Source organism: Octopus bimaculoides, chromosome 2 (assembly GCF_046866305.1).
Source record: "Octopus bimaculoides isolate indiv1 chromosome 2, ASM4686630v1, whole genome shotgun sequence".
NCBI lineage: Eukaryota > Metazoa > Mollusca > Cephalopoda > Octopoda > Octopodidae > Octopus > Octopus bimaculoides.
Window position 1 is genome coordinate 167,054,314 of NC_142929.1, and position 23,653 is coordinate 167,077,966.

Here is a 23,653-nt window from a genome sequence, read left to right on the forward strand (position 1 = left end):
ATAAATAGGTTTTAAGATTTATAATCTCTATCACTATTGTTAGTATACTCTTATACATATAAATTTTAATATAACAGTGTATATTCACAATATGAATTGTACATCTAGATTTTTATTATTCAGCTTAAATTACAATATATAATGTGTCGTTGCCGCATACCAATTAACAAGATGTGTGAGACTGAATTAACAATCAAAACAATCTGAAGAAATAAGTGTCGTAATATCTAGAAAAGTGTCAGTTCAATGTACAAGCAATTATGTTCGTATGATGAAACGACTACTAAGAAACTTACTTGAGTGTTTGTCTCAAAATCAACGAATTATATTTTTTAACTTATATGACTGTTATGTGTATATTATTGTCGTAAAGATAATATTTTCAAGTATTGTTGACATATTTAGAGAGATGTCTGTTTTTATTACATTTAGTGATTTCATATACAAATGGAACCTCTTAAAATAGCCATCATTTCATTAGTGGAATATTACACTACAAGTATATCTATTGACTTACAAAAGGAACTGATTAGCAGCATCAACGTGAGCCTTCGAGAGTATGCAAAAAGGGATTGTAGCATTAATTTGTTTTTAATTAGTTACAGAGCAAGCAAAGTTGCTACTTCCAATAAAAAAAGTGAAAACTTATTTACTTTACTATACAGGCTTTGCGACATTTTTAGACGTCTCTTTTAGTTCAGTATTAAATATGTATTCATTGAAACTAGCTTTGCTCGAATGTATTATATTAAACATATTAAATTGTTAATTTCCTGTAGTAACAAAATGTAATCTTCTATCTTGATGATTTGCTCCAAGAATACAAATGTAAATAGTTATTATTAATTCTGTAATTATAATGTTTTTATATTATTCCTTTGGAAGCAATATAGCCTTTGAAATATTTGACAACACTTCAATGAAATATATAGACGGAACAAATTAATCTCACAAACAATCATGTTTTCTTCAACATTCCGTTCTCTATTTGTCAAGATAAAAACATATTTAAAACATTATCACACTGCTTTATTTCAAGTTAATTTTGATACAGACCATATTAGATTTTTTTTAATTCAAAAGTTAATAATTTTTAATGCGGCGAATTGATAGAGCCATGAAAGCTTTGGTCAGACGTTTTCTCTATGTTCTGAGTTCAGTTTCCTCAGAGACCAAATTTGACTTCCACCTTTCTGGGGTTGACATAATGGTACAATCAAAGGAGGAAGGTTGGTGTAAGTTTACAAAAGTAGGACCATTTGCCACGTGGTATCTGTTCCATCAGGTTTAACACTACCACCTGAACCTTGGGTGCTTTAAATGGAATCCAGTCCGCTCTAAGAATTCAGACCAAGTTTCTGCTTTTGAGATACTTTTCACCTTACCATTGTTAGAAGCCTAGGTCATAGGCACTGTTTTTGTGACTAAACCAACCGATTATTACGTCCAATAAAAGAAAACACAAGGCTAACATCATCTGACTGTTTCATTGTGATATTTTATACAGCGAAATTTTAAAACAAAATAGGGAACCATGCGTCCATAAATCGAGTGTCTCAGTACACAAGAGGTATTACAGTTTACTATCGACTGAATATTTTGCGTTGCCTAAGTTCATTAAGCTGTGGAATGTAATGAACAGATTCCCTGGTTAAATTACCTTCGTTCACACTGTCCAATCCACAATAAGAAAGATTTCCATCCACTTTACAGGAAACCGAACCTTTAAGCGCCGTAGCGCTTTTCAAAAATGATTGTATGTATATATCTGAACACGTTAGAAATATAATATATGAAGTGCAACAGTATACATTACAATATTAAAATAATTGATATAACTACCGGAGAAGACCTGTGGAATAATATCGCAAAAATACCATATTTTATTCCAGGCATTGATAGCCATTTGGTAAAACTTGTAACATCCACTTGAATAATGACAGTATATTCTGTAATGAAGCTGAATCTGTCTACCTGAGTGGGCTTTTCCCGCGATTCGATTATACCTAATTAGATAATTAATTTGCACAAATCAAATAATTTATCTTGCAATAAAGCAATTATCAGGAATGTAGAAGTAGAGCATTCAGTGAAAACATATAGATGGCTGTAAACAATCAACTATTTTCCCGTTGGTTTAAGAAGTGTTCATGAAAGTTTTAATGTTTTTAATTTAATGATTCTAAGTTGCCAACTAGTAAATAATGAATAAATATCTAAGGAAATTTCTTTAAAATTTTTTTATAATAACTAGAATGTATAATTCAATAAATGAACATTAAACTAAAGTATATAGAATTGTTAGTTAATTTGATAATATTTTAATTCAATTCAATATTTCTAAATGATTAGATCCAATGGAAATGAAATTATATTATTTTAATATGAAAATAATAAATCAATGTTTTCAGGAATATACCAAGTTTTTCAATAATAAAAAATGACAATGCAAATTTCGATTATTTTTATAAATTTCCTTCATAATTTAGAATTTGCAAAAGAAATTTCAGATTTGATTTGATAATTTTATATTCGATACAGAAACAGTGTAACAGACAATTTAAATTAATGTTTTAAAAAAATCAATTTAATAAAAAAAAAATCAAGTAACTTCGATGAATTATATCAAACTTGGAATCTAATATTGTAAAACTCTGCGTGTGTCTGTGATTCTATTTCCCTTTGCGTAACATGAAATACATGGAATGGGAATTTTTTATTTCATTTAGTAAAAAATCTGAGATGTATGAGATAGGATTTTTTTTTTCATGTCGTTGACATGTAGAAATAGAAATTACACAAACGCATATCCAGTTTTCAGAACAGAAGATGATTCGGCATTGGTTTAATCACATAATCAATTTTTTGGAAATAATTTGTTTGTTTGGCTACAATAGGAACATTTAACTTAGTTACACAAGGGCAGAAAATATGAATCAATAGACACACACACACACACACACACACACACACACACACACACACATGTCGAATATGTTTTCCATATTTTGTTATATTGATTACATACAATCTTTACGATGACGCTGGAAGGGTGACATTCATGTGCTTAATGAAAGTGTTAATATAATTAATCACATCAGGCTGACGCTTTTCTATTAATTATTATTCTATCGTATTTAAATCAACATATTGTAAAGCAATGAGATCTCTTGTAAATTATCTATACTTAATAGAAGCTCATATGCTTTGTGTTGTGTGAGCATATTGTTGGCAAGCAGAGTAATTATCACTGTATGATTATATAGGAATGAAGCCATAAAATGCACACACGCAAACACAGAAATGCTAATATAAAAAGGCACCCATAAAGACAACAAGAAAACGACATGACGCGTTATTTATCTTGTGTTTACTTGTAGAATATCTTATTTATTATCACGTACTGGGTTTGATATACGGTTCGGAATCTCAGAATGTTTTATTTATTCAGTTACACATTTGAAGTGTTCAGAATATATTTTCTTGCTGACAAATAGATACGCTCCTATGGACTTACTGCTCTACTATTAGGATGATTTAAACACTTAACTTCATGAACCTGACATCATAATACCACATAGTTGTAAATTATATCTAATTACTGATAGAATTTTAAGCATTGCTTATAACTATGTTATTTCTATGTCAATTTAAATCGATATAGTTGTGACAAGTCCACAAGCTATTGGAGATACCTCGTGCAGTATTGGACATAATTTAATCAATGTAAAATTAGAAAACTTGAAAATTGCAGGCCTTATAGGTAACAATGGCATGTTAGTACATTAAATAAACACTGAATATATTTTCAAATAAAAGCAATGCCATCATGAAGACAGTTACTATTATCATTGTCATTCTTTTCCACATCGGTATTATCGGGGAAAGATAAGGGAATGTAAATTTATAACATTCTTCAGGACGGTGATTGGCAGAGTTGTTTAAGCATCAGACAAAATGTATTGTTAACTGTTTCGGAATTTTACGCTTTGAATTCAAACGCTACCAAGCACAACTTTATTCCAGGCTAGATAAATAAAGTAACACATAAGTAATGTAGTTGGACTACTCCCCAAATCCTGAAAATTCTGAACTTGTATCTATATTACGAACAATATTACTACATACTTAAACTGACAACGTAAATGGTCAAAAGTTTGTCTTGGAATTATTTCACTAGAGACATTGTCACTCGCTTACACGTGAATATTAGAATGTATTATTTATCACATCAGTCATTTGAAGTGTTGAGAATATATTTGTATGCTAACGGAAACAACCTAGATAGATAAACTCATATATACTGCTCTGCAGTATTACACCATACTTAAATTAATAACGTAACTGGTCAAAAGTATGTCTTGGCGTTCTTTCTCTAGAAATATTGTTACTAGCTTACTCGTAAATATGTGAATGTATTATTTATCAAATCACTCATTTGAAGTGTTTAGAATGTATTAGTTTGCCAACGGAAAAAAATCTAGATAAATAAACTCATATATACTGTTCTACCATTAGGATGATTTGAACACTTAAATTCTTAACTTAGCATCTTACACCAGATTGCTTTTAAAAGTGACATCTACATATTTGTTGAGCTATTCCTGTTAAGACTTAGCTTAAGTATGCGACAAAAGACCTATATATAACGAAGGCATTCCCCTTGCAACCACGAAGGCATTCCCCTTGCAACCATTAGATATAATGAAATCAGAACTACACTATCCAACGCTTCCTTCTCTTCAGTAGTAGTATGTGGTTTGAACGAAAAAGAATGGTAAAGTGAAGCCAAACATAAAAGCTTACATATTTACTGATTCTTTTCAGTGCCTTAATACTATACTGTTTAATGAAACGAATTCAATTGTTAGAAACCGCTGAGTGACCCAATAAGTTTAGAACTGAATGGGAAACGGTTACACATTGGAAAAAAAATCTGATTATTATATTTTAGATTCTTTAGGCCGTATCAATACTTTTAATTAGATTTTAGAAAATATAAATTTGGTGGTAGTATTTTAGATACGTAAAATAAGCAAAAAGCCCACAGTAATAACAAAACATTATCGGCCACCACAAAAATTCAATCACATTCATACTTATTTTCGATTCTAAACTTTGTTAATATACAGAAAACAACCGTAGATATGTACATACATAGGGATATATATATATATACATATGTGTATATATATATATATATATATATATATATATATACATGAGTAAACATGTATGTAAATATATATGTATCGAAATAATCTTCTCATCAATAGGTAATAATTTAGTGCCAGAGGTGTCCTTTCTCATTGCAGTTGATGCCAAATGTCTTCATCAATAGAGACCTTCATATATTTCATTCTAGACACATTATATTAGAAACAAAGTTGCTATTATATTTTTCTAATCTCCTTCATCAATATTAAAATAAAAATTGTAATTTCTTGAAAGAAAATTAATTTCTCTTTATGACCCAGATTCTCCGATGTCAGACATTTGATATAAAAGGAGAAAAAGAATAATTAAACCAAAATTTTGATGGGACATCAGTCGATTTAAAATTTCTGCAGAGTTTCATTTTCATCTGAACTTACTTTGACTTAGATGCCCTGTTGTGCCACAATAACTACATCCTTCGTAAGAGTTCTGTGACACCCGAACGGAGTAATGTGCATTAATTTAATATCTCTTTAGATTATCACAACACCATTGATTTCTTGTTTTGAAAATGATGGCTTAAAATAATCACAACAGGTCTATAAAAGAAAATTCCCATAATTCCGTGCAAAACAGGAATTTTAATAAAGTAATACAATCAATATTGCACATAATTAAAGAAGCTCAACAACATAATATAATGTCTACAGACAAAAGACATCATTGGAAGAATAGATTTCGTCGATATTGTAATATTTGAGGTTCCATACTGACACTTTTGACAGCACGTAATCTCAGACATTCATATAGTTATACGTGATGTATGTGTTTATGTGTGTGTGTGTTTGTGCAGGTATGTGTATATATAACTCTGTTCCTATGTGTATTTTGTTTAAATGTATACACGTACAAGCATGCATTCACTCATACCGACATGCACATGAAATCAATATGATGGAAGTGTACGACAGTTATAACATATTCACAACGTTAATCTGTAATATTTTGTTGTGACGCTCATTACTTTGACCTAATCTGGGTTTGAATTAATGTTCCGTAGAGTATATACCTGAGCTATCTCGGACCTATTTGCCATAATTAAGTTTAATGTGATACAAAGTACTAGATTATATTAGATATAGACTCATTAGCTGGGAAGTTTTGTTAAAATAATGGAGAATATTTACGCTTTTGAGTCTATGAAAGAGTCGACTTTTTCAAAATCATGTAGTCAATCTTTAATTTGGTGTGTACATAATAAAAAACTCTTTCTGTTTTTCTTTTTTTTTTTTTTACTTTCGGTTGTGTATCTAAGAGTGTGTCAAAGTTACGATTATTTAAACATCGGTTGGTGAATATGCAACTTTATTTCTACCTGACATCACGTATTTTTTTCTGTAAAACCAAATAATTAATGGCAAGGTAATTTTTCTTTCTTCAACTAGAATTTAGAAAATGAATTTGCGCTTAACGCACACAGATATAGAATAGGGAGAATTAATGAATCTAGTTATTTCACAGAATTACCGTTACATAATTTCTGGTTGTTATTGTTTTTATGTTAAATCCCCAGATCACTTCTTGTAGAGGTCTATCATAAAATAAATTCTAGACTTCATATATGTCCATCTTCTTGAATGTAGAGGGTATCATGTGCTACATCATCACAATCATTTATAATATAGACAGAAATGGGAAAACTGATGAAGATGTGGGTACTATTTCCAGAAAAACACAATACCTCATAGCTCCTCTTTTGTTGGTTCATGTAATAATACTTTTAGAATGAGCGCTCTTATAATATGCTTAAATATATTTCGAATAAAAATTACGTCAATATCTTTGAAAGCATTTGGGAAATAACTGTAATGATCATATTGAAATGCAACTGTAGCTTACTGGCTTTTTTTACAATGTCATTGACTTTCATGTGAGCATTATAAATTCCTGATTTACTATTTAATGCGAGTTAAAGTAATTTAAACACATACACAGAAAGAATAAATTTTCCAGTCCAAATGACTGGATTATAGTATTCATGATTTTTATTTAACTAACGTTGTATGCTAAGCTACTGGGTACGAGAAAAGACAAATATTTATTTCAGTTAAAAGATTTACTTTGGAATCACATGCTGGTTAATATATTTTTAGAGCAAATGAAGTGAGTCAGATAGTCAAGTTTCAGTAAGATTAATGCAGTAAGATTAATACTTTCCACTTGCAAGATATAGTATAATGTGAATACTTAGCTTTTATATCTACATAAAACCACTTTTTACCTATGTGTTTCTATGAAAATATAAACTTTTCACCGATTGATCTCTGTGGATCTTTCTATTTTTCATGATGCAACGCGTTTATACCATTATCTGACTTTACTGGTTTTCTTTCGCTTATTTTGCACTGTTTGCATGTCATAGCAATAACAATAAGTGTATCAACATCCATGTCTATGCATGTGTATGTATATTCTTGTATATGTGTCTTTGAGATAGAGTGTGTGTGTGTGTGTGTGTGTGTGGTGGTAAGAAGCTTGCTTTCTAAGCACATGGTTCCGGGTTCAGCCTTATTCCGTGACATCTTGGGCAAGTATCTTCTACCATAGCCCGAGGCCGACTAAAACCTTGTGAGTGAATTCGGTAGACGGAAACTGAAAGAACCCCGTCGGATATATGTATATATAGATATATGTATATGTGTGCGTAGGTGTGTGTCTTTGTGTTTGTCCCCCCACCACTTCAACATAGGTGCTTGTGTGTTTACGTCTCCATAGCTTAGCGGTTCGCCAAAAGTGATACCTATAATAAGTTCCAGACTTTAAAAAAAATAAGTCCTAGGGTCGAGACATTAACCTAAAAATTCTTCAAGGCGGTATTCCAACAGGGTCTCAGTCTAATGAATGAAACAATTAAAAGATAAAAGATAAAGATATATATACATATATATTGCGTGTGTATATATACATATACTCTTTTATTTGTTTCAGTCATTTGACTGCGAACAAATCGACCCCCAGGACTTATTCTTCGTAAGCCTAGTACTTACTCTATCGGTTTCTTTTGCCGAACCGCTACGTTACGGAGACGTGAACACACCAACATCGGTTGTCAAGTGATGGTGGACACACACACACACACACAAACACACGCACACACACACACACACACACACACACACAAACACACACACATACACACACACACACATACACACATATATATATATATATACGATGAGTCTCTTTCAGTGTCTGTCTACCAAATCCACTCACTAGGCCTTGGTCGGCCCGAGGCTATAGGGCCAAAGACTTGTGAGCAGATCTAGATTGCAAGACCATATGTCAAATACAAGTTATTTAAATATAGTTCTTCAAGTTCAGGTGTATTAAGAATTGTGGACGCCATGTATACATGAAATTATGTATGGTCGGGATTGTAATATATGAATGTTGTGTTTAGCTGCGTGTAGGCATCTGGGTAATTGTTCAATGCGCTCCTTTGTTAACATTATCGGGAGTGACTCCTCGAAGCATAACTGGTACTTCCGAGATATAGTGTTGCAAGGACTCGCATGTCTAAGCATGGACCATGTAAGACCGTATTTTGCCTTCGCTTCCTTAAGCCTCCAGATTGTCGTGTAAGGATATTTCGAAAGCTGGCAATGTGGTTGCGGTATAGATTTTCGACAAAATCGGCCGATGCCCCGATATATACGCAGAGGCCTCTTCTAGTGCTTATAGTGCAATTGTATACCACATTCTTAGTCATGCATTGGTTATCCAAAGGGCAATTGGCTCTATCTCTGCATGAGCATAACTGTTTGATTTTGCTCGATTGTGTGATTAGTTCTGTTCGGTATGTTGGTTGGCAATATTATTGTTTTATTTTCACAATTTGTAGGTGTTCTTAGTTTATTATTTGAATTGTTCCCGGTGTTATTTGTTGGAGTGTTATGAATATTGTAATTATTGCGCTGTTGGTTGGTAGTATAATTCGAGTTATAATCGTTGTTTTTAGGTTGATCATATGAGTTATGGTTGATGTTGAGAAGGTTATTTTGTGTTCTGATTAATCTTCGCCTCAGTTTACGGTTGTTAATCCTATGAATATGGTGATCTAAGTTTAATGAATTTGCATAGGGTAGTTTTACAGTGTGTCGGTTGAATATTTTGATGCACACTCCACTTTTATGGAAGCAGTGATCAAGTGCAGTGAAAAGTTGTTTCACGATTTCGGATGGGATGTTGGGGCTCCAGATCAGGTTATAGCATAGAACGTTATGTTTTTTATACTTTTGGCTAGGTCTGTTTGTCTGGGTGCTTGGGGCGGCAATTAGATTTTGTGGTGATAGTTGTTTATACACACACACACACACACACACACACACACACACACACACACACACACACACACACACACACATATATATATATATATATATAATTGCTGTTTCTCTTGTTCGCCTTTGTATCGTCTGTCTGTGCGAACGTTTTAATGCCCTCTATTACGTTTTTTCCACACACACACACACACACACACACACACATATATATATAGCGACGTACGTACACCCTTATGCTCACCTTATAATAGGTATCTATCTAAATTTTATATGACTCTACTCTATGTCTTATTCCCCATCTCATTTTTCTTTCATTTTCTCGCTCTCCCTCTCACATTTCTTGGCCCTCTTTCTTTAACTCCCACTATTTTCCACTCATTTATCTCGCCTGTACCGTTTTCTTTGTCTCTGATTCTTTTTCTAATCCTTCAATCCCGCTTCCCCCTACCCATCTCTCCTCCTTCCACATGACCGGTGCCCGGCCAGCCATGATCTCTTTTTCTTGGCCTGACTGCCGACTGTCAACCGCTCTTGTGGCCGTCTCCTATGTTCCTGCCTTTAGGCTTTCACTTCATACACGCCAGCTCAATTTGATTCGTTCTCAGTCGAAAGACGCCTATTATTATTTTTTGTTGTTTGTATTCGTAACTGTGTAGTATGTTCTCCGTTTTTAGGGGGTGGGATGGATTGTCTGTTGCTGCCGTACACATTCGCTAGCTTTCTTATAAAGGGGTCTAATTCTCTTAGCTAAGACTTTTTTGGGGAAACCAGATCGAACTATTTCAAGGGTAACTGCTCGAAATTGTCGTAACTTCTGGTACTTGACCAAAGAAAGGAGGTCATGAATGACCCATCGTTTTTGCCTGTTCTTCTAATTGTTATTTCTATTGTTCGCCTTTGTATCGTCTATCTGTCCGGGGACGTAAACATGCCAGCATCGTTGTCAAGCGATGGTTGGGGGGCAAACACAGGAACAAAACATATACATATATATTGTTACGAACGCCCGCACGCGAAGCACCTCCTCAACACCGAAGGGGGACTCGTGCACGCGCGAACGTTCATACGCTCAGTGAGCTAGCAAATTCGTCTGTCGATCACCTGACCGCGATAATAAAGCCCCGGCTGGAGCACGTAACGAAGAACAACACAGGCAAATAGGACGGGGAGGAAGAAACAACACGAAGACCATGCGTTGGGTAACCTTTTCTTTTTTGTCGTACATAACATCACAGAATACATTTAAAACATTAGAATAGAGCATTACATAATAACAATTCCAATACATGGCATGACAGTTCAATAACGTTGACAAAGTTTCCAAACAATTATAAGCTTTCCAATCATTTTTACATCGCAAAGTTCGTGTCTCAAGTTTCATTTGACAACAAAGTTCTTCTGCTTCTTTCTTTTGTATTTCTTTTTCTTTTCCTTTCTTTTAGAAGCATTTAACAACACAGTTAACAACTCAGAGTTCTTTTTTTCTCTAAAATAATATAAAAGCACATTTACCAACAACGAAGTTCATTTCCTTCAGGTCTGCTACTTCCAACTGACCAAGGTAGTCTGCCACTACAATTCCGTCTCTCTGTCACTGGAACTCTATACATTTCTGCTGACCATAGCTTTATCCGTCAGACTTATAATCCTTCATCTTCATTTCTCTGTCCCTCTCTATACATTTCTGCTGACCAAGCTTTATCCGTCAGACTTATAATCCTTCATCTTCATTTCTCTGTCCCTCTCTATACATTTCTGCTGACCAAGCTTTATCCGTCAGACTTATTCTTCTCACTCGACTGGCCCCATCTCAACGGGCAAACTGCTGTCTCCCAGCCGCTCCGGCTGGCTGCTACAACCCAACTGCCTCGGCTGGCTGCTACCGCTCGACTGCCCCTGCTGGCTCCCAGAACTCCACTGGCCAAAATTCTCTGCTAACTGCTTTTGCCGCCACTTCTTGTTCTCCTATTCATCCCAAATACCATAGCTCATTGTGCTACCCTACCCCCTGCCAAGATGGGTCGGTCGGTAGAATTCCTATGCTGCCTTTTTTTAACTTTCGCTGACCGGAAAGGGGCAGCTACGCTAAAAATAGCTGTGGTTGCCGACGAGACAAAGGAAATACCATTCTCCCCAACTGACCAGAGTACGGGTTCAAAACCCAGCTCGGGAGATAGGGATATAATGCCAACTGTATTTTTGGTCGTCGCATCAATATATATATATATATATATATATATATATATATATATATATATATATATATATATATACACGCACACGCACACACATATGTATATATATATATATATATATATATACACGCACACACACACACACACATATATATATATATATATATGTATAGGCACATACGAACTGTCTTACACACGCACGCGCACCTTCATTTTGGGATCACTACGACATTATTATCTCCCCTTCTTCCTAGCTCTTCTGTGTGATCCTTCTGTCCGGCATTCGCCATGATAGATCCATAGCCACTACACATTATTTTTTTTGTCTCCTAGTTTCTTTCCTTGTTTCTTTCTGTGGAAGAGTGTAGGTTTAAACGTTAAAGACTTTTTCACTTCCCGAGCGTTATACTAATTCATCTGCATGTTTTCTATACCACCTGTCTTCGTCTTTTATTTCTTTTTTTGTTTGTGAATTTTCCCTATATATATATATATATATATATATATATATATATATATAGTAAATCCTAAAATGAACAACAAACACAAAACAAAACAGACGCTCAAGGATGGGAAGAAAATGGTTTAACGTTTCGAGCAACGCTCTTCTTCAGAAACAGAGGAAAGTGCACTAGGAAGGAAGACGAAGGAAGAAAATCACCAACGATTCACATTGGGTTACATTTTGAATATATATATATATATATATATATATATATATATATATATATATATATATATATATATATATATATATATATATATATATATATACAACAGGCTTCTTTCAGTTTCTGTCTAACAAATCCACTCACAAGGCTTTGGTCGGCCCGTGGCTATAGTAGATGACACTTGCAATGGGACTAAACCCGGAACCATGTGGTTGGCAAGCAAGCTACTTACAACTCAACCACTCCTGCGCCTATATATATGTGTGTGTGTGTGTGTGTGTGTGTGTGTGTGTGTGTGTGTGTGTGTCTGTATAAAAGTTGCAAATGGTAATATGCAGCGTACCCCAGAGAGTCCTAAACAGCACTCCAAACAGTTAATAATGAGATATTATGGAAACCAGCAAATATAGGAAGTCTGAATGCATGACGGACCTGGATTTATATCCTTTTGTATAATACAGCTAAATTGGTCCTTAGATATGGAAAAGAAACCTTGGGGATTAGTTTCATTGCATGGTTAACATTCATCTTTCACTGTTATAACAACACAGGGTGCCTTGACATTAAATGTTTCCTATTCTTCCCGATTCGAACAATCTGTAACAATTTAGGAGAAGCAGGTTCATGACTCACTGAATAATATACATACTTGATAAATTTAGAATGATGAAGCTGCAAATTACTGCTAATTTCAGTAACACGCGGAGTGTCTGTGGACTGAATATTTTGTATCTAGGAAGAGAGATGCTACTCACTGATGTTAGCTGATAAATCGGTAATTTTCCAGGTAAAGTACAAATACTTGAATATATTGCAGGGCAATGCTGTGAGATATTCAAAACATCATGGCACGAATTAATCAAACAAACCATTATTTTTATAACACAGTACGATATTTCTATACCTAAATTCGAAAACTGTTGAAAAACAAAACGAAAATAATGGAAATTGAATATATTGTACATTTTTGAAAGAAGAATGTATTTCGTTTACATATAAATATTCACTGCATGAATTGTTTAGCTTCAGAAAGGTATCACAGACCTATGTGCTGAAAAACTTTAAAGGTCTAACAAAAGAAATGCCTAATATGTTTAACTGCAAGTAGATCTAAAAGAAATTTCTCTTCTTGGAATATAATTGAAACATATTGAGAATATTGCGAGTTCATCTGATACAATTACTGCTGTCATGTAGACGTTACTAGAAAATATCAGTCCGTATCGTGGTAGAAAATATATATTTATAAAAATATAAATATATAAGCAACTGTTTAGACGATGTCATAAGTGCATTTCTCTTCATAATAATGAACTATCGAATAAAATTTTGAAACACCTTATCATGACTTCCCTCGATCGATCGAAGAAATATATGTTGATATATAAAAAATATTTAAACAGGTAGTTCTTAACCTGGGGTACACACTATCCCCTAGAGGGGAGTCAGTAATTTCCAAGAGGGCGCGAGGCCTTTGAGAAAAAGCAGGAATTTCTCTATTTATACCACAAAAATTGCAATTGAAGGTTGTTCATCCGAGATAAAATCGACGTGGCTTCTGGCAGCTGCATGTTCAAATATTCAGAAGGAAATTACCCGGCTGGACATCCAAGAGAAAACTGTGCAGAACTGGTGTGGTAAAAAGTTATGTGCAAAAATTCAAGCCACACCAGGGGATATAGAAGTGATCCCAGAATTCATTATTCTACCGGACGAGGCAAAGTTGTGAGTCTAAGTCCAGGACTGAACCCCTAGATGCTTCGAGTGCTGGATGAAGTGACACATAAAAAAGACGTGCACCCAGACACTGCAACCTGAAGCACATCAGAAGGAGAAGAGGAACCAGAGGTTCAGAAGGTACAAGTCGGGAAACACCCTGGTGAGTCGGAGGAAAAGCAGGACACGGTAAAGTAACAGGTGGAGGAGAGCGACGAGTGGGAGAATGTTTGACCATCAACATCAACTGAAGTGAGTGATGGGAGTGGTCGGTTACAGGGAGGAAGAGGAAGAATAAAGTTCTCGTTCTCTTCCTCCTTCCAGCACAAAAAGCATGAGAGCAGGCATTCAAACTCGAGCTCAAACAAATAACATTTCGTACATTTCAAACATTTCAAATACAGACAAGAAAAAAAGTACAACAAAAAAGAAAGTTAACCGCACAACACAGTCACCACAGAGCAAAGACATAGCAGGAACACAAATTAAATAACACTTTAAAATAATTTTTGTAAAATTTCTGAAAATGTTCAATGGAGTTGCCTAGATCGTTGGTCTTGGGAAGCATCATTCCGCTTTTTTCAATAATCATTATTATCCATTTTTCATTCGCTTTTTTGCCCACGTTTGTGTTTTTGGTTTGTACATCTTGTTTGTATTTTACTGTCGCTTCTATGTTTGGTCCATTGAGGACAATGAAGAATGAATTCGCAATTTGTCCACCTAGAGTTAGTATACTCATTTACGGTCAGTGCTGCTTCTTTGCTTGTTATATTACGGTTGTTGAATTGTTGAATACTGCTATTATGTGTGTTGTTATTACACTATAGTTTTACTACTTTGCGGCGGTCCTGTTATCGATTTCCCCTTGTTTGAGGGGGAAACGCTTTTGGTATAACATAAATACTGGTTGTGAAAGGTTAAGTCTTTCTGACGTGAATTCAGCGGAGAGTGAATTAATGGAATTCTTGGATGACACAGTGACACAGTGTATTAAAAGTTTGCGGCTGCGCCCAGGCTACGAAAGAGGGGATAAAGTTTGACATGCAGGATTTAATAAAATACAAGGATCTTTTGAAAAAGGAGTTGCACGAAATTGGATTGACCACTCCTAGCAGAGTTACTTAGGATACGTTGAAGAAAACAATAATAATTAAAACGTTTGCACTCAAACAGAAAAAATAGATATGTCATCAAGGGTTCAAATTGAGAATTGCTTGGGACCAATCTAGCCAGAAATTACGTACCTGGCCAAGGGCAACGAATATGCTTTGTTGGAAGTGCGGTTTCAAACAGGAAATGGCCAGGCAACACTCTGTGGCCTCCCTGAAGACGGATGAAGTGATTCTACTATCATCATAACCTGGAAGGCGAACTTCTAGGGTAACGGTCGAAGAAATCCCACCGGGGGTGGATGTTGCCGGGCTGGCAGCGACGATAATATTAGGCTTGGAGGAGAGGATAACAATTCTTCTCCAAGCATTAAGAATGTCAAAGTAAAACTGGCTATGGCAAGAGCTAGAGATTATCATCCGGTGGAGGAGAAGGAGAGCAACGCGCGGGAGGACGTAGAAAATATTGTGGACACCAAAATGGTGAGTGACAAGAGATTGAGAGTAGTGGTGGAGGGCAGGAAGCCACGATGCTTCAAGTGTGGCCAGAAAAGCCACATAAGAGCAGAATGCCCTCCGCCTCCCGACACAAAAGCACCGGTGGTACATCCAGTGGTGAAGGAAACCGCACCTCCACCTCATACGGCGACAAACGCAGAGATGGAAGAGAAATGTGACGAGAAAGAGATCAAGACACCAGAGGAGAACGAATGGAGCAACGTCTCCACGAGGAAATGGAGAAAGAGTAGGAATAACCACTCCACGGATGCTAGCCTCCACCCTACTCACACTGACACCATTCCTCGGCCATCCCCATCAGACACTGACCCAGAACCTGCACACACAGCTACATTTACAAAGGCGGCGAGCTGGCAGAAATGTTAGCACACCGGGCGAAATGCTTAGCTGTATTTCGTCTGCCACTGCGTTCTGAGTTCAAATTCCGCCAAGGTCGACTTTGCATTCCATCCTTTCGTGGTCGATTAAATAAGTACCAGTTACGCACTGGAGTCGATATAATCGACTTAATCCGTTTGTCTATCCTTGTTTATCCCCTCTGTGTTTATCCCCTTGTGGGTAGTAAAGAAATAACACAGCTACACTTACAAACACACAGGAGCCTCAACCCCCCACCCCGGCAAAAAATGCTTTTGTATTGTTATACGAGGCAAGGAAAGCAGCATTAATGATAAAGGCAGAAGAACTAGAGTCACTCATAAGGGTGAACTTGTCGGTCGGGTGTATCCCCCTTTATATGAGATGTGTGCTCATTCATAGTGACAGTAACCGTGAATTAAAAGAGACATTTGGGTCAAATATTGGTCCTTTCAGAGTGGAGGTGGCGATTGACTAGTTTCCTCCAGTTGTAGATCATAGTTACTTAGATGCACTTATCATCGTAGTGAAACTGTTTTAAGTATAAAAATGGGAGAAAAGTGAGGAAGAAGAAAAACAAAAGAAAAATGAAAAAGAGCCACAATTTGTAAACGTTTTTTAAAAAAAAGATCAATGAGGCTGCTTGGGATTTGGGGTCCGGGTTATACCGACTTCTCATTTTTTCACATTCCATCGTCTTTTTCATTCGCTCTTTTACCCCACCTTTTTGTTCGTGCTGTCTTGTCAGATTCGCAATTTAGACACCAAGGGTTAGTGTCGTTATTTACGGTCTGTATTGCTTGTTTGCTTGGTATATTATATTATATTATATTACTGTTGTTGAATCGTTGAACATTGTTGTTGCGTGCGTTTAATACACCATTGTTTCACTGCGTTGCAGCGGTTCTGTTATCGTTTTCCTCTTGTTTGAGGAGGAGGGGAAACGCTTGATGGTGAAAATTGATTTCAGTTATGGAAGGTGGAGCCTTCCTGATTCGTCAGAAATTGAAATGGTAGAGTCTACGGTTAATATGAAGCAGGTGATGGAAATGGAAAGAAAAAACGAAAAGTGTGCGTTGACTGTTTTCTTTATAAAAATAATGTTTTTTTTAATAAAAAAAAAGGAGAAAAAAAGACTCAAACGAGAAACGTTTTTTTTTACGTTAGTTCCATGACGCCACTTGGCATGAGGGACTCGAATGGCTGTCAGTCCACCTTTCATTTTTTCACATTTCATCGTTTTTAATTCGATTTTTCCCTACATTGTGTTTTTGTCTGTCCTTGTATTATCCCCTCCGTATTTCGACCTTATGTGGTTAGTTAAGAATAGATCCAGAATATAAACGCCAAGAGTTTCTGTCGTTATTTACGGTAAGTATCAATTGTTTGCTTGTTATATAATGGTTGTTGAATTGTTGAACATTGTTACTATGTGTTTAATACACCATTGTTTTACTGCTTTGCGGTGGTCTTGCTATCGTTTTCCATTTGTTTGAGGGGGAAAAGCACTTTTTGTATAGCATGAACACTGGTTGTGAAAGGTTCAATCTTTCCTACGTGGATTCGTCGTAGAGTGAATTAATGGAATTCTTGGATAACATAGAGAAGGAGCTGTCAACACGAAAAAAGATAATGAATATTAACAACAGGGAAAGTATCAAAAGCTTTGCGGCTGCGGCCGACACCTCGAAAGAGGAAATAAAGATTGAAATGCAGGATTTAATGAAATTTAAGGACCACTTGAAAACGGAGTGGCACGAAATTGAGCTGACCACTCCTAGTAGAGTTACTTAGGATACGTTGAAGAAAACGATAATTGTTTAAAACAATTTAGTCAAGGAGAAAATAATAGCAATGGCAACAAGTGTTCAAGTCGAGAAGTGGTTGGAACCCATCTGGCCCGAAAATAGTCCCTGGACAGGAGAAATAAATATGCTTCGCAGAGTGCGGTTTCAAACAGAGGAAATGGCTAGGTAACAATCCGTGGCCTACCTGCAGACGGATGAACGTGAACTTACAGGTTAAGGGTCGAAGAAATTCCACCAGAGGTGGATGTTGCCGGGCTAGTAGCGGCGATAACATTGGTCTTGGAGAGAGGATAACAATCCTCCAAACATCAAGAACACCAAAACAAACCTGGCTCGGGTAAGGGCTGGAGATGATAATCCAGGCTGCTCTGGCGGACATAGAAATTATTTTGGACACCCTTTTGGTGGGCGACAAGAGATTGAGGGTAATGGTAGAGAGCAGGAAGTCACAATGCGCCAAGTGGCCAGGAAGGCCATATAAGAGCAAAATGCCCTCCGCCTCCAAGAAAAACACCGGTGGTATTTCCAATGGTGTAGGAAACTGCCCCTCCACTTCATACAGCGAAAAACGCAGAAACGGATGAGAAATGTGACGAGAAAGAGATAAAGGCACCAGAGGAGAACGAATGGACCAACGTCTCCAAGAGGAAATGGAGAAGGAAGAGGAATAACCACTCTATGTATACTATCCATCAACCTACACCCTACTGACACCATTCCTCGCCCAGCCTTACCAGACATTGACCCAGAACCTGTGCACACAGATACCCTTACAAACACACAGGATCCTCAAACCCCACGAAAAAAATAAATAAATAATTTTGCATTGTTATATTAGGCAAGGAAAGCAGCATGTGCAAAAGAAGTAGAACTAAAAGGTAACCCTGCTGATCGGAGTGTTTCCCCTTATATGAGATGTGTGCAAATTGATAGTGAGAGCCTGGTGATTGATTGGCTTCCTCCTGTTATAAACCACAGTCACTTGGACGCACATGTCATCGTAGAGTAAGAGAAAAGAAACAAGGGGAAAAAAGAGACTCGATTTGTAAACGTTTTATTTTTTTTTTAAAGTTCAATGAGGCTGCTTGAGATGTAGCAGTCATTCTGCCTCTTCATTTTTGACATTCCATGTTTTTTTCTATTCGTTTTTACCCCATCTTTTTGTTTGTGCTGTCTTGTCTGTCCTTGTGGTGACCAATCTGTGTTCCGAACTTAATAGTTAATAAAGAACAGATTCGCAATTTCAACGCCAAGAGTTTGTCTTTATTTACGGTCAGTATTGCTTGTTGGTTTGTTATATAACGGTTGTTGAATTGTTGAGTATTGTTATTTTGTGTGTCGTTAATACACCATTGTTTTACAGCTTTGAGGCGGTCTTGTTATTCGTTTTCCTGTTGATGGAGCGAGGAACGCTTTTGGTATAACATGAACATTGGTTGTGAAAGGTTAAGTCTTTCTGACGTGAATTTGTCTGAGGGTGAATTAATGGAATTCTTTGATAACATAGAGGAGGAGCTGTCAAGCGGAAAAAAGGATAATGAATATTAACAACAAGAAAAGTATCAAAAGTTTTTCAGTTGCGACCAGGCTTCTAAAGAGGAGATAAAGTTTAAAGTGCAGAATTTAATGAAATACAACGACCATTTGAAAAAGGAGTGGCACAAAATTGAGCTGATCCCTCCTAGAAGAGTTACTCAGGATACGTTGAAGAAAACGATGATCTTTTAAATATTTTTAATCAAAGAGAAAAAAATAGATGTATCAACAAAAGTTCAAGTCAAGAAGTGCTTGGGACCCATCTAGCTAGAAATTATGTAACTGGCCAAAGGGTAACAAATATACTTCGGTGGAAGTGGAAGTGCGGTTTCAAACAGAGGAAATGGCCAGGCAACACTCCGGATCCACCTTATATAAGGGGGTCTTCCTCTCCAACCTTGGGTTAGTAAACATGTTTGCCATCTTAAAAGGAAAATAAGGCTGGATAGGAAATGCCTGTCACTCGATATATATGACAAGAGATGGAAGAAATTGGTAAGCATGCTGAGAGTAAATGAGCCTGCTTGAGTGAAAACATAAAGGTGATCAAAGATCTTGTGGGGTCGAATTTTCCCCCACTCCTTATTGTTTTATCATCCGGTATATTTCATTAATTTTTATTTATATGCTTCACCTTGTGATATCATTCGATCCCCGACCTCCTCTCTTTGTACTGTTCCCTCTATATTAAGCCTTTATGGTTAATAAAAATCAGTTCGTAATTTGAATGCGCCAGAGAGAACAACGCAGAGAGAACAAGCAATCGATCGATTGCAAGCAGGGCAGCGTGCCCTGGTTGTTGCGAAAGCTTACAGTGTTCATGTCAGCACCATCTATCGCCTGAAACAGTGATCGAACAGCACGAACAGCACTTAGACCGTGCCCGCAGAGGGAGACCCTGGGTGACCACGCTCAGGTAGGACCGCTTCATCCACCTCAATACTCCGACTTCCCTTTTGGTGTCATGATTTGACACGAATAAAATAATAAATGAGCAACATAAAAAATCTTTTGTGACATTTTAATTAACGTGTAATATAATACACGCATGTCATGTCATTCACTGTTTTATACCTCGGAGTATGATACATGGTAGGAAAAGTTACCAGAGCAAAAATTCTAAGTGTTGACTGTAGACACGCCCCTTCGTAAATGTTCAGCTGTTATTTTGTAAACTATGTTTCGAAACTGTTCATGTGTTTGAAAGGAGAGATCTGACTCTCACAACTCAGTGTAGGAGGCCCAGGCTGCCAAAGTTACTTCATTCAACAATATTACTCAATAAAGGGAGAAGGGGTTGGGTCGGGTGGGGACGGGTCGGGGGCAGGGAGAAAATAAGAGGTCGGACTGATCTCCGTGGGAGAAGGTAGGCTTCACTATTCCTCTTACAAAACTTACATCCGGGTGCCAAATTTGCCTCAATTGATGGTATTACTCGGTGGGGGGGGGCAGGGATAAGGGCAGGGGAAGAAGGAGGAGGTCAAGCATGTCTCTTTGGGAGGGTATAGGCCACCCTATTCCTTCTGCTAAAGTTATCTCCGGGTGCCAAAGTTACCTCAATTGATGGAATTTCTGAAAATAGGGTGTGAAGAAGGACTAAAGCTATATATAAACCACCCTAGAGACCCCCGAACACCTCTACAAGTTTCATGCCGATCGGCCCAACCGTTTAGCTGTGATGTGAGTACAGACGGACGGACGGACGGACATTACGCTCCCATGAATAGATGAAAAGCGTGAAGCTTAGAAATTCATCAGGAACCTATTTCAGTGAGAAATTACTGATATTTGGACGAAGTGTAAGTGGAGTCTCTTGAGCTGAAGTTCAACTCCCCAGGTAAGGAAAATTTCAAAGAACTGGATTAAGTACCTTCCTATTTATCTTCTGATCTCACATCAGGCTCTTCGGATTTTAGCTATATTTGAATCCACGTATCTTTGTGAAGCTGCATTTTCCACGCTCGTTGCTGTCAAAACAAAGTACAAAAACAGGCTGAATGTTGAAAGGGACTTACGTTATGCACTCTCTGGCATTCAACCATGCATTCAAGATCTTGTAGCTAAGAAGCAGTGTCAAGTATCTCACAAATAATGTGACTCATTCATATTAAATAATTTTTTTATTTTACTAAGCAGCAGTATCAAGTATCTCACTTTTGTTCAAATATGATAATATATAAAATTATATTTTGTATAATGTGACTAATTCATATTCAATAAAAAGAATAAAAACATATTTTAGATTTTATTTAAAATCTGGGAGGAAATTTTATTCATAGATGCTAGTGGGAGCGTGGAGTGAAGAACAAATTCCTAGGGGAGGCGTGGTAGTAAAAAGGTTAAAAACCAGATTTAAACTGTATGCAACACCCAAGTGAACTAAAAACCCTCTTCGTTTAAATTATTCTTATATATTAATGCTCACATACAAACGTCAGTTTGAAAGCCAATGGTGAATAGACAAACTATGAGGATTATAACATAAATAAATAGTCAACTTGATTCGGGAAATATCGATACTGTAACACATATCCCACCCTAAAAAAGAAAAAGAAAGAAAGAAAAATGCTTCTGTTTTCGCTAAGAAAAAATGCGCAAATCTTAATAAAGATATTGCTTGATTGTTTGTATCATTTTCTTTTATACATATTTAATTCTATGATTTGCTTCTATTCGGAGGTATATGATTTGGCTTATACAGAGAACAGAATACATTGGGTGCGATTCTTTGCTAAGCATTGAAGATACACAATTAATTGTTCAAAACATTGTACATTTCTACACATTTCATCAGTAATATTTGTTTACAAGATAATGATATCGTGGTCAGGCATATATTATTACCAAATAAACATTGTTCATTTTAAGTGTGTAAGCATACGATATATCTTTTATGAAATGGCCTAGGATTGAGAGCGTAGAAAATTATACATAGAACATAGAGAAATGCAAAAAGCAGTTTTTATTTTCAAGTATTAAATAATAGTGCTGAAAGATTTTGTATATTTCATCATTCCATACAATCCACCATATATCTATCCATCTACCTACCTACCTACCTACCTACCTACCTACCTACCTACCTATCTACCTACATACATACATACATACATGCATACATACATACACACATGCATACATAGATCGATGTGTGTATGTATGTATGCATATATTGGGACATGCCATAAATAATGTCTTTTTTATACTTCATTCATTTTTCAAAATTAAGATAAACAAAGTTCTTTTTTTAATCTAAAATATACTCTCCCTCATTTTCTACAATGTTTTTTTCATCTATCTTGTAGAATTGCAAAGCCCCTTTTCAAAAATTCACTTCTCCGTGACGAGAAACACTCATCCAGTACTGTTCTAACCTCGTCTACAGAATTCATATTTTTTCCGTCCAAATGATTTTGAAGATGTAGAATAAATGATAATCAGTTGGGGCAATGTCCGACGAATATGGTGGCTAGAGGCATCATTTTCCATTCAAACTACTCCAGCCTTTGGAAGGTCATCCTCGCTGTATGTGAAAGAACACGTTTCGTTTTCAAACCAAAGATGGTTGATTTTCTTCTAGTACTCACTTAAGCCGTTGAAGCGGTTCGCAGTAGTTCTCCTTTGTTATCATTTGGTTTGGTTTTAAAAGTCCAAAGTGGACTAAACTTTTCATATCGCACCAAACAGATAACAACACCTTTCGTAGATGAAGACCTTCTCTAGCCTGGGGTGCCGATGTTTCTCCTTTCCCTACCCACTGTCTTCGGCGCTTGACATTTTTATAGAGAATCCATTTCTCGTTACTAGTCACTATTCGGTCCAAAAAACGTTCATTCGTGAGATGTGACAATAAAGAAAGGCACACATACACTCGCTGCGTGTGATTAGAATCGAAAAGATTGAGGAACACATTGACCCAATTTGCTGACTTTTCCGATGGCACGCAGGTATCGATGAATGGTTGAATGACCAAATCCAAACTTCTCTGCTAGTTCCTCAACAGTTACGATGGGATTTTGTTCCACCAGGCTTTGCATGACGTCCTCGTCGAGCTCTACAGATCTTCCAAGATGGGGCTCGTCTTCTAGGCTGTAGTTTCCGGCTCGGAATTTCTGGAACCACCGTTGATACTGGCTTACGCTTATTGTTCGATCCCCATATACTGCATTAATATTCCTCGCATTTTCCTTTGCGTCATTGCCTTTATTGAATTCATAAAGCAAAATATACCGAATATGC